The following is a 10,285-nucleotide window of genomic DNA, read 5'->3' on the forward strand; positions in this document are numbered from 1 at the left end:
CTCCTGGGCCCAGGGATGGATGCCCTGACCTGGGTGGGGGAGCACGGAAAGGACAGCTTGGTGTCCCTCTTCAGTTCGTGACCACTTTGTGCCTTGCTCCCTGGCTTGCTATTGGAGTCATTAGCACCTGGTCTCGTTGGTCATTTTCTAAGCCTTGCCCACAGGCTGGCCCCTGGCCCTGGTTTGAGGGGAAGGGAAGAGGAAAGGGTGTGGTATCAGGCTCTGTGCCAGGCACCCTCTTTCTGGCCCTCCCAGGAGCTCTGAAACCCAGCCCTTCCCCAGGACTCTCAGCTGCTGGCCCTGGGCCGTGGAAGGTCCTGAGACATCTGCTCTCTCCCGTGTGACCAATAAAATCCCTGTGTTCCTCCCGCTTTCCTTTGCTTCTGAGCCCTGATGCCACCTGCTAGTTAGGTGGGGTTGTGGGGTTTAAGCTGGGGCCCGCCTGCTCTTGTTTACTGGTTCATCCATTCACTCATGATTGCTGAAGTCCCCATCATGGGCCAGGCCCTGTGCAGGGCCCTGAAGTGGCGGTTGAATGAGACACTCCTTGTCCCAGGAAGAGTTAACATCCTGGCTTCGTTGAGGAGGGGGTACCCTTTAAAGGGGGGGGTCTCCAGTCTAATGATGGAGGTATAATCCCTGCTCTGGGGACATCCTCAGTCTGAAAGGGGAGGCAAAGCCCTGACCTCGGAGAATGCCCAGTCTGAAGGCGGAGGTGTAGCCCCTGCTCCCAGTCCTTTCTAGATTTCTGGCGGGGAGGGCACCATCCACACCCACCTGAGTTGCCGATCGGCCAGGGGGAGCAGTACCTTGTCCTGGGGGCTCAGTTTGATGAGGACTTGCTAAGGAAGAGGGTCACTCCGTGAGCTCCCAGGTTTAAGTATAGGAGTAACAGGCAATTCAAAGCTTTGGGGTGAGGGACTAGGATGGGCATGTGGGGAGCCAGATGGGGATGAGCTGGGAGAGGACCAGAGCCCTCCTTGGGCTGTGGGAGGAGGCTGGGCTGAGGCAGGGGCCCAGGACTGGGTGCCTGCGAGGACTGGATGTCAGGGCGGGAATTTGGGTTGGGGGGGTGGAAGGTGGTGTAGATAGGGGAGCTCCCCCTTGGGGATTCAGGGGTTCACGAGGTGTCTGGGGTTCTGGGCTGGAGATAGAGGAGTTGCAGTGTATGTAGCCAGCAATCAAAGCCAAGGGACTGGTGAGGGCCGGGAACAATTGTGAAGTGAGGCAGGAGAGGACCCAGAGGGCCCAGGGAAACCTCGGTCTCAGGGGCCGTGATGGGGAGACAGAGCAGCCAGAGAGGGCGGTGGGGAGGGTAAGAGGGTGCAAGTCCAGCACGTCCGCCTCCGGCCAGCTGCTTGCTCTCAGAGGAAGAGCCAGATGCACAGAGAGCCTGCAGAGGAGACCTCGGGGTTTAGATAAGGGGGTGGTCCAGACCCACTGTTCCCGTTTCTGTCGCTGGAAGGACCATTGGATAGGCTGGCAAGACAGCTGCTCCTGAGTTGTCTCGAGGGCTGACACTGCGGGGGAAGGTGGGCCTGCAAGACTCCCTGTGCCCCAGGCACGCCCTGTCACACTGCCCCAGTCCGTCAGCTGGAGGTGGGGGAGGGGGAGAGGGCATTGTCATCTCCCTTTTTCACACGGACAAGACTAAGGATGGAAGACTTTCCTGGCAGATGACACGCAGAGTAATTGGAGAAGCACAAGGTCTAATCAGATGCATCTTGCTCCAAAGAGCTTGCTCTTAACCCCTCAGCTTCATGGTCTCTGCTCTAGAGGGCAGAGATGGACCCCCAGGAATGATATAGTTACAGGATTGCGGGCATCAGCTTCCTTCAAGGGACACCTACACACTGTCCAGCAGGGGGCACCCTCTCGGGACAGTGGGGAGTGAGGAGGCCAGAGATAGCCCACAGGTTATCCAGCCACATTGCTCAATGGCCCATGGACACTGGGTAAGGAGAGAGAGGCATGCCCGTCCCCCGAGATCCTTTCCAATTAATTGGTATTTATTGAGCACTTACTATCTGTCAGGCAGGGTACAGCAGACAAGGACTCTGACCTGGAATACAGTCTAGATGAAGAAACATAAACACATGAGGCTGAATGAATGAATAAGAAAATTAATAACATGCTATGACACGTAATATCCATGTCAGGCACTACTCTAGGAGCTTGATACGTATTAATTCATCAAAATAACCTTATGAAGTGGGAACGGTTATTACTTCCAGTTTTTACAGATGAGAAAATTGAAGCACAGAGAAGTGAAGCAACTTGTCTGAGGCCACACAGCTAATAAGTGGTGGAACTGGAATTCTCTTCAGCCACTTAGGTTCTTGACCTCTATAGTACAGCAGACAAAGTGGAGAATGAGGGCAAGCAAGGCTATCAGAGAGGACCTCTCTGAGGAAGTGACATTTATTTTTATTTTTAAAATTTTAGTTTTAATTAATTTTTTAAAAACCCTCACCCGAGGATATTTTTTTCCATTGCTTTTCAGAGAGTGGAAGGGATAGAGAAAGAAACATTGATGTGAGAGAGCCACATCAATTGATTGCTTCTCACATGTGCCCCAACCGGGGCCGGGGGTCGAGCCTGCAACTGAAGTATGTGTGCTTGTTCAGAATCAAACCTGGGACCCTTCAGTATGTGGGCTGGCACTCTATCCACTGAGCCATACTGGCTAGGGCTGATAAAGTGACATTTAAATGATAAGGAGAAACTGGCCATGCAGAGAACTGGGGGAAGAGCATTGTGGGAGCAGTAAGTGCAAAGGCCCTGAGGTAGAGATGGACTTATTTACAGAGCAGAAAGGCAGCCAGCATAGCTGGAGCTCAGTGAGCAAGTTGGGGAATGGTTTGGCATGAGGTTGGACATATAGGCAAGCTATCCTAAGAGTTTCCTGAGCACCTACTGTGTGCTCTGTCTTATCAGGTATAAATGCTATAGGAAGCAGATATGATATCAGTGTCCTTTAAGGAAAAAACCTCGCTTTGTCTAACAGGAGCTGGGATGGGGAGTTAGATACCAGCAGCTGACAGTCTAGTTGATGAAATCAAATTTCCCAAGAGTGACAGGATGAATGGTGATGATGCCAATGATGATGGTGACAGTGTCAGGCATTTGATGATGCCCTGCAGGTGCCAATTCCTGTGCTGAGCACACAGGCGCATTTAATCTGTGCAGTGGCCCTCTCTGGCAGATACAGATATTCCTATTTTATAAGTGAAGGAGCTAAGACTCGGAGATGCTGGGTACTCGTCCAGGGTCACCCAATGAGTAAGTAGTTGAGGCTGGGTTTCCAGCCAAGTCCTAGCCACTTCACTATGGTACATGCTCAGAGATGGGCACATGCCAGGGCACAGAGCAGAGGCAGCAGGGGCTCCGAGATGAGGAGGGTGGAAAGAGCTGGAGACGGCAAGGACCGCGGGGCTTTAGGGCATCTGTGCATATTATTGCCCCGGGAGGAGGAGCTACGTGCTTCTGGGCCACTAAGGGGTCAGGGGGGAAAGGAAGAATTTCCTTTTATATTTTTTGGTGGAGTCTTCTAACCATTTTGCAGTTGAAAAAGGCCCCCTTTCCTCCTTCTGGATTGTTTACTTTGTAAATCTGGGTTTTTGTACGTGTGGTACCGTTTGGTTGTGGAACTAGAGGAAGGAAGGACTGGTTCCTCCAAATATCACTAGGTGGCAGCAATGTCAAGGGAGTACCCAGAATGGGCTGGTCCTGCCCAGTTCTCCGCAGAGAAGGGGGGGTCTCAGAAGGCTGAATTTGAACCCAAAGTCTGGTTCCCCCGCCCCCCATTGCTTGGGGCTAAGTCTGGGTCTGCAAGGGCTGGGCCCCCTGCCCTGCTTTGGGGCTGCTCTTACGCCAGAGGCCCCTGAGAAACATTTAGGAAGATGGGTCTTCCGAGGTCTACGTCTTATATGACTAGGAAGGGCTGGTGGTCTCCCGGGACCCAGCCCCAAAGAGGCCTGGGTCCTGGAACCCCAGTCCACCCGCCTAGGCGGAGCCCAGGCCCACGGTGAACGCAGGCCACCCAGGCAGATCCAGTCCTGATCGCCTGGTGAGTAATGACTTTGCTATTTTCCCCATCAATTAAACCTAATCTTGTGTGGACTGTGCTGAGCCAGAAGAGGAGATGGTATCCTCCTCCAACAAGGGCCGAGGGACTGTCAGCAGGACGGCCGCCCTGACCCAGGAGCTCTGCAGACAGGGCAGGCGGGGCTGGGGTCTGCAGCAGGAAAGATTCCAGCTAGATGTGAGGAAGAACTGCTGGGTGAGGGAGGGCGCTGGGGTCAGGGAGGGGGACATGAAGAGCATGGATCCCCCCCCCAGGTGATGCACAGAGGGAGGCTCCGGGGGGAACTCCCGAACCCTGCACTGCTGGGCATTTGCTCTCTGAGGCCCCTAACCTTGACCATCTCCGCCCCAGGCTCCCTGGCATCCTCTGAAGCATTCTCTCCCTCAGGGGATGTCCCTGTGACCTGCCTCAGCCTCATGAGCCCCCCTCCAGGGTCATCTTTGATCCATGAACCAGCCTTCTCTGCACCCTGCTCTCCCTCCTCTCTTCCTCTCCTAGGACTCGGGGAGGCCACACGCCCAGGGTTAAGAGCATGGATTTGGGGACAGAAACACTGGGGTTTTTCTTGGCTCTGCCCCTTGTCCCATCTGCAGCCCCCCTGCCAACCTGCTTTGCTGTTCCCAGGAGCTGAAGCAGTGCCCAGGGTTCCAGATGCAGCTCCCAGGTTTTCTGCACAAGATGGGAGGCGAATGGGCCTGCTGACGGCTGGGGGCGCTGCTGTTGAGAGGCAGCGGGAGGGGCTCCCGTTTGCGATCTCTCACCCGGTCTACGTGATGTCATAGACTCCCCATGGCAGCCCAATTTTGTCAACTCAATTTATGGAAGAGGAAGCGGAGCTTCGGGGAGGAGGGCCTAGTGGTCAAGGTCACAGAGCTGTAACCTGCAGAGCCAGCTCGCTGGGGCCTGGGTCTGAGGGGCCCCAAGGCTCGAGCCCCTCCCTGAACCCGGATCCCTTCCTGCACGTGAAAGGCCCTTAATATGCACAGGACGTGGGAATGAAACACTCGTCAAGTGCTGGTCCTGATCTAGTAAGTCCCTGTGTCAGACTCTCCCACATCTTGGTAACTCCCAGAAGTAAGTGGATTGTGTGTGATTTGCAAAATCCTCCTTGGTAATTCTTGGCCACTCGCCCGACCCGCCTCGACTGTTGAGAGAAACCCACCCTTCCACCCACATCTCAGAGCTCGCTCCCTTACCTGGACTGATAAGGCTTTGTTCTTTCCTGAGCCTGGCAAAAGCATCCCCAGCATCTGTATTTTACACCTACTGTGTGCTCACTGCGTTCGGGGCGTGTTCAAAGCACCGCTCACACGTGGTTTTACTTAATTTTCCTAGCACAGGTATTTACTGTTACCATCACCGTTTGAGAGGCTGCGACCAAGCTGAGAAGTGCTCAGAGCAGTGCGGTTTCACCCAGGGTCACACAGCTAGGACTTGGCAAGGCTGCCGTCCACCCGAGGCCTGTCTCGCTCCGGACCTGGGGTTCTCCCCACACCAAAGGGCTTCCCCGCACCACGTGACTTTCACGGGGACTCCTGTCCTGTGGGAGGGAGCATTGGTGGAGGGCATGGCCCCAGGTTTCAGTGGGACCCGTGCGATTTGAAGCTCAGCCTAAGGGACAGACCTGCGGTTCGCATGTGAAAGCACTTAGTGCCCGGGCATTTACTGAGCACCTTCTGTGTCCGGGACACCTTGTTGTGCTCCCGGGATACAACAGTGAGCCAACGAGCACCTTGGCCCCTGGCAGCTCACAGGCTAAAGGAAGAGACGGATCTGGATTCCCAGCCTGACCCTCCCTGCCCGCGCGACCTTGACCAGGTCACTTAGCCAGGAAGTGCCTCAGTTTCCTCATCTACAAAATGGGTAGATGGAGCACAGGTGCCGCCTTATAAGGTTGTTATGCATTTAGCGTTATTGCATAACACCGTATGTTAATATTTGTAAAGCACTTAGGTTGGGGTCTGCACATAGAAAGTGCTGCATATGAGTCTGCTTAATAAATAAAATGAACAAGCTGGGCAACTGCAGTCCCATAGGAAAAGGGCCGCGAGAGGGAAGCCTCTGTATGTTGGGAGCCCAAAGAAGGGGCATCTAACCTGGACTGTAATCAGGGAAGGCTTCCTGGAGGAGGCAGTGAGTGGACACGACCTGAGGAAGAGTAGGATGCTAAATTGCCTCGCTAGCCAAGGAGGCTTCCTTAGCTTCCTGCCCATCAGTCGCGGCTGTGGTACTAACTGGCCTTTCCCCAGGGCTTAGTGACGTAATTTATCTACGTGCTAAGGACCCTAGTGGCATCTGAATTCGACTCGAAGCCTCTGTCCTCAGGGGGCCATGGGCGAGGGGGCTGGGCGGAGAGGGTCCCAGGATGGCAGAGGAAGACCTGGGCAGGTGGGCAGGCGCGGGGAAGCCTCAAAGCCTCAAAGCGAGCCCTCAGAGGCTGCGCGAAGACAAAGATGCCTGAAAAAAAGCCAAAAAGCAAAAAAAAGGGAAGGGAGAGGCAGGCAGGGAAATGATTTTTCTCAGCTGGCCTTCTCGGGAATTAAATCTTGTTTTTTGTCACCACCGAGTGGAATAATCCAATATATTAAAGCAGAAGCCCCTTCCTATTTATTGCTCTGACTTTGGTCGAACAGTCTCGGGGCTGCATTTGGAATCAGCCGGTCCCGGGCGGGCGGGAGGCACCAGCCCCCCGGATCAATTACTCTCCTCTCCGACACCGGAAAAATGAATTATTCCCCGAAAAGCAGGCTCCTCATCCGATGAATTCTGCACTGCGGAGCTGGCAGAGTTAGGCCAAATTGAATTTGGTCTTTGAGAGACATTTAGAGCCAGGTGGAACGTGTGGGTTGGTGGGGGTGTCTGACTGCCCCCGGGGCCTCCCCCGCCTGGCTGGGGAGCCCCCTGGCTCACAGTCCTCTGGGTTGGGGGCAAGAGGCAGCTGTCCTGCCCACCGAGGGGACACCTGCACCCTGCAGGGGGGAGACATTTGTTCCTAGCCCAAGGCTCAGAGAAGTGCGGTTGCCTGCCTGAGGCCACACAGTGACATGGTAACCAGGGCAATCTGTTACCTTTTTGTCCCTTGTTCTCTGGGTCCTGCTGAAAATGGCCTCAGAGGACGCCCCTCCCACGAGGGAATCTTAGGTGAAATGAGTTGGGGTTGGGAGCTTTGCACTCTGAACACTGGTTCTGCCCATCCATAGCTGTGTGGCTTGGGGCAAGTAGCTTAACCTCTCTGGGCCTCAGTTTACTCATCTGAAAAATGGGGTTTTCTAAAATCCTAATACTGGTTGCCACTCTGTCAGCTACAAATGACAGAAATGCAATTCAAAGTGGTTTAATTAAAAAGCAAGTCTGAGGGCTCATGTAACAGAAAAGTCCAGTACAGATTTATTTCAGGTACAGCTTGATCTAGAGGCTCCAAAGGTGTATTCAGAGCTCAGCTTTTCTCTTTGTCTCTCAGCTCTGTGTGGCTTCATCCTAGGTAGGCTCCCCCAGAAGGGGCCAGGCACCCCCAGACCTGTGTCTTTCCAGAGTTAAGTCCAGTGGGCTCACATGCCCACCTCTGAACCGTTACTGTGGTGAGAGGGATGGTCGACGCCCTGATGGGCAAGGCCTGGGGCAGAGTTGCCCAGTGAGAACCACAAGGCTGGGAGAAGGGGACAGACACTGTGGGGCGTGAAGAAGGATTGGGTGCTGGGACAAAAAGCTAACACAGAGTCCCCCTGGCAGGGATGAGAGAGTGTTTGGCCCAGCGCTTGGCACAGGGCAAGCTGTCAGCTAACCAGGGCCCGACAGACAGCGATTGCTCCAGGGCCCTCCTGGGCAGGATCCGAGGGGCTCCCTCTGCCTCCCTCATGGTCCCCGGCTTCATGTGCTCCCCCAGCCTACTCCGAGGCCAGGTCCCAGCCTCCAGCCCTCTGCCTGCCTGGGGGTCCCCAGGGAGGGGGCTTCGCCAGCCCACGTGGCCCCGGGAGCTGCGGAGGCTGCATTTTCACTAATGATGTGGGGAAGGGAGGAAAAGAAGCCTGCGCTGGAGCCCCTCCTGGACTTGGGCAGGTTTTCAGGGCTAATGAGCTGGGGCCGAGGGAGATGGGGAGCGGGCTGCTTCTGGTCCAGGCGGGGTTTCTGTAGGGGCTGGAGAGGGGGAGAGGTATGGGGCCTGAGGAGGGGGCAAGGGGGGCTCTGTGCCCCTAAGCTGAGAGGAGCTCACCCCTGCCCTCCTCATGGCCCCCATCATCTAACCCACCCCATGTAGGCGATACCCCAATGGCCAAGACAGTTTTGCCAAGCTCGGTTATCTCTAGCCTGTATTGTAGAAACGCTGTCTCATTCCCCCCAAATATCAAGTCAGGTTATAATCTTGCGATTGCCTTTGTATGTTACAAGGCCCACCTCCCGCCCGACTGAGAGATTCTCACCCACTCTAGCCATTGGCCACCTGCCCCAGGGACGAAAAAAAGGGAGCAGGAGACAATGGAGAAGATGAGTGTCCCGTTTTGCACCCACCAGAGATGGGGGCACCGCTGGCCTGGCCTGTTTAGGGGTTGCTCTCCAGGCAGCCCCTCCCCTGCCCCTTTCCAGTTACAGATGAGGAAACTGAGGCCGCATTGCGGGCGGGAATGAATGTGCCTCTTGAGAGTCAGCATAGTTGGAAGAGAGTCAGCTAGAACCTGGGTTCGAATTTGACTTTTACCATTAGCAAGCCTGGCAGCCTCGGGCAGGTCATTTACCTTTCTGCACCTCAATAAAATGGTTTTTTTTACGTGAACATAATAATGCCTACCCTTAGGGTTAAGTTCCTTCTACATAAAGCATTGGGCATTCACCCAGGTGCTCACTAAGGACTTGGGCATTGATCTGCTTTTGCCATGTGCAGGGAGGGGCTTAAATCCCCTACTGCGTCCAACACAGGGTAGAGAGGTGGGGGGGCTGTAATTGGGGCCTTGTTGGTCACAACAGCCCCCAGAAGCTGTGACTTGGCAGACAGAGGGCAGAGACTCGGACTAGAGCTGCTGGAAAAGATGAAAGTAGATGAGTCGCCTGGGAAGATGGCACTTTCGCGTCACCTGAGGCCAGGTGTGCCCAGCCTGGAAAGTGTGTGGGTTCACACACCCATCTGCCTTCTTGAGGCCGCCTGGATCCCTATAGCTTCAGCTTCAGGCCCCCGTAGTTTTCACCTAAGAGGACATCGGCCCTCCCTGTCTTCTGCCAGCTCCCCTTCCCTCCTGGGTAAGGTGGCCTGGGGCGTGAGCACAGGGAGAATGGGACTGCCCGAGTCCAGAGGTCATGCCCAGGTGCTGTTGCTTTCTCCCGGGCGGCCTTGGGCAGTTTGCTCCACTTCTCTGAGCCTCAGCTTCCTCCTGTGAAATGGGACCATAGCACTCGCCACACAGAACTAGCTGCTACCAGAGCCAATGAGGCGAGTGGTTGAGAAAGTGGGCTCGGCAGACAGGGTCCTGCTGGAGTCGAAGACTTTTCTCCCTTATGGTATAAACCTCCCTTGGAGGCCTGGCCACGCCCCAAACACGCAGCCTTGGAGACGCTCACCGGCCTGCTGGTCGCAGGGCCCGCTGGAGCTCTAGACCTGCCCCCCCACTGAATGGGTTTGGAGTTTCTCTGGGTCTTTGTTAGCTGCCCTGCAAAGTGGGGGTGATAACCTCTGCCTTCTCTCTCAGCCCCTAATTCCACCCAATCAGGACCTGATCTGGGGGGGCAGGCAGCCCATGCAGATACACCCTAACTGGCCACTTGCAGCGTCTCCAAAGCCACCTTGCCCTGAATGCTGGAACCAGCGCACGCTGGCTGGAGGAAGCGGCCCATCTACACCCCGTCCAGAGCCGAAAAAGGAGAGGGGGGGGGGTCAACCTGGAACAACAAAATCCTCAGGAACAACCTCTCAGAGCCCCGCAGCCAGGCTTTTACTTGGCTGAAGGTGGGGATTTTCTGTGTCAACATGGGCTGGGGGTCAGGGTCCAGCCGTGCTGTTCCTTTGGGTCCCTCTGCTCCCCACCCCACCCCAGGGTTTACTCACTTTGGAATATGGGGAGGCAGAACCTTCAGGGAAAATTTAGGCCTTTGTCACCCAGGTCACCTGCAGTGGCTGCCTTGGCTGGGGTGAGAGTCCCCGAGCAAGCTGACTGGGCTGGGGGCAGGGAGATAACCCATCTGGGACTGAGAGCAAGCGATTGGCGTGGTTCA

This window comes from Miniopterus natalensis, chromosome 9 (assembly GCF_054644295.1).
Source record: "Miniopterus natalensis isolate mMinNat1 chromosome 9, mMinNat1.hap1, whole genome shotgun sequence".
Classification (NCBI taxonomy): Eukaryota; Metazoa; Chordata; class Mammalia; order Chiroptera; family Miniopteridae; genus Miniopterus; species Miniopterus natalensis.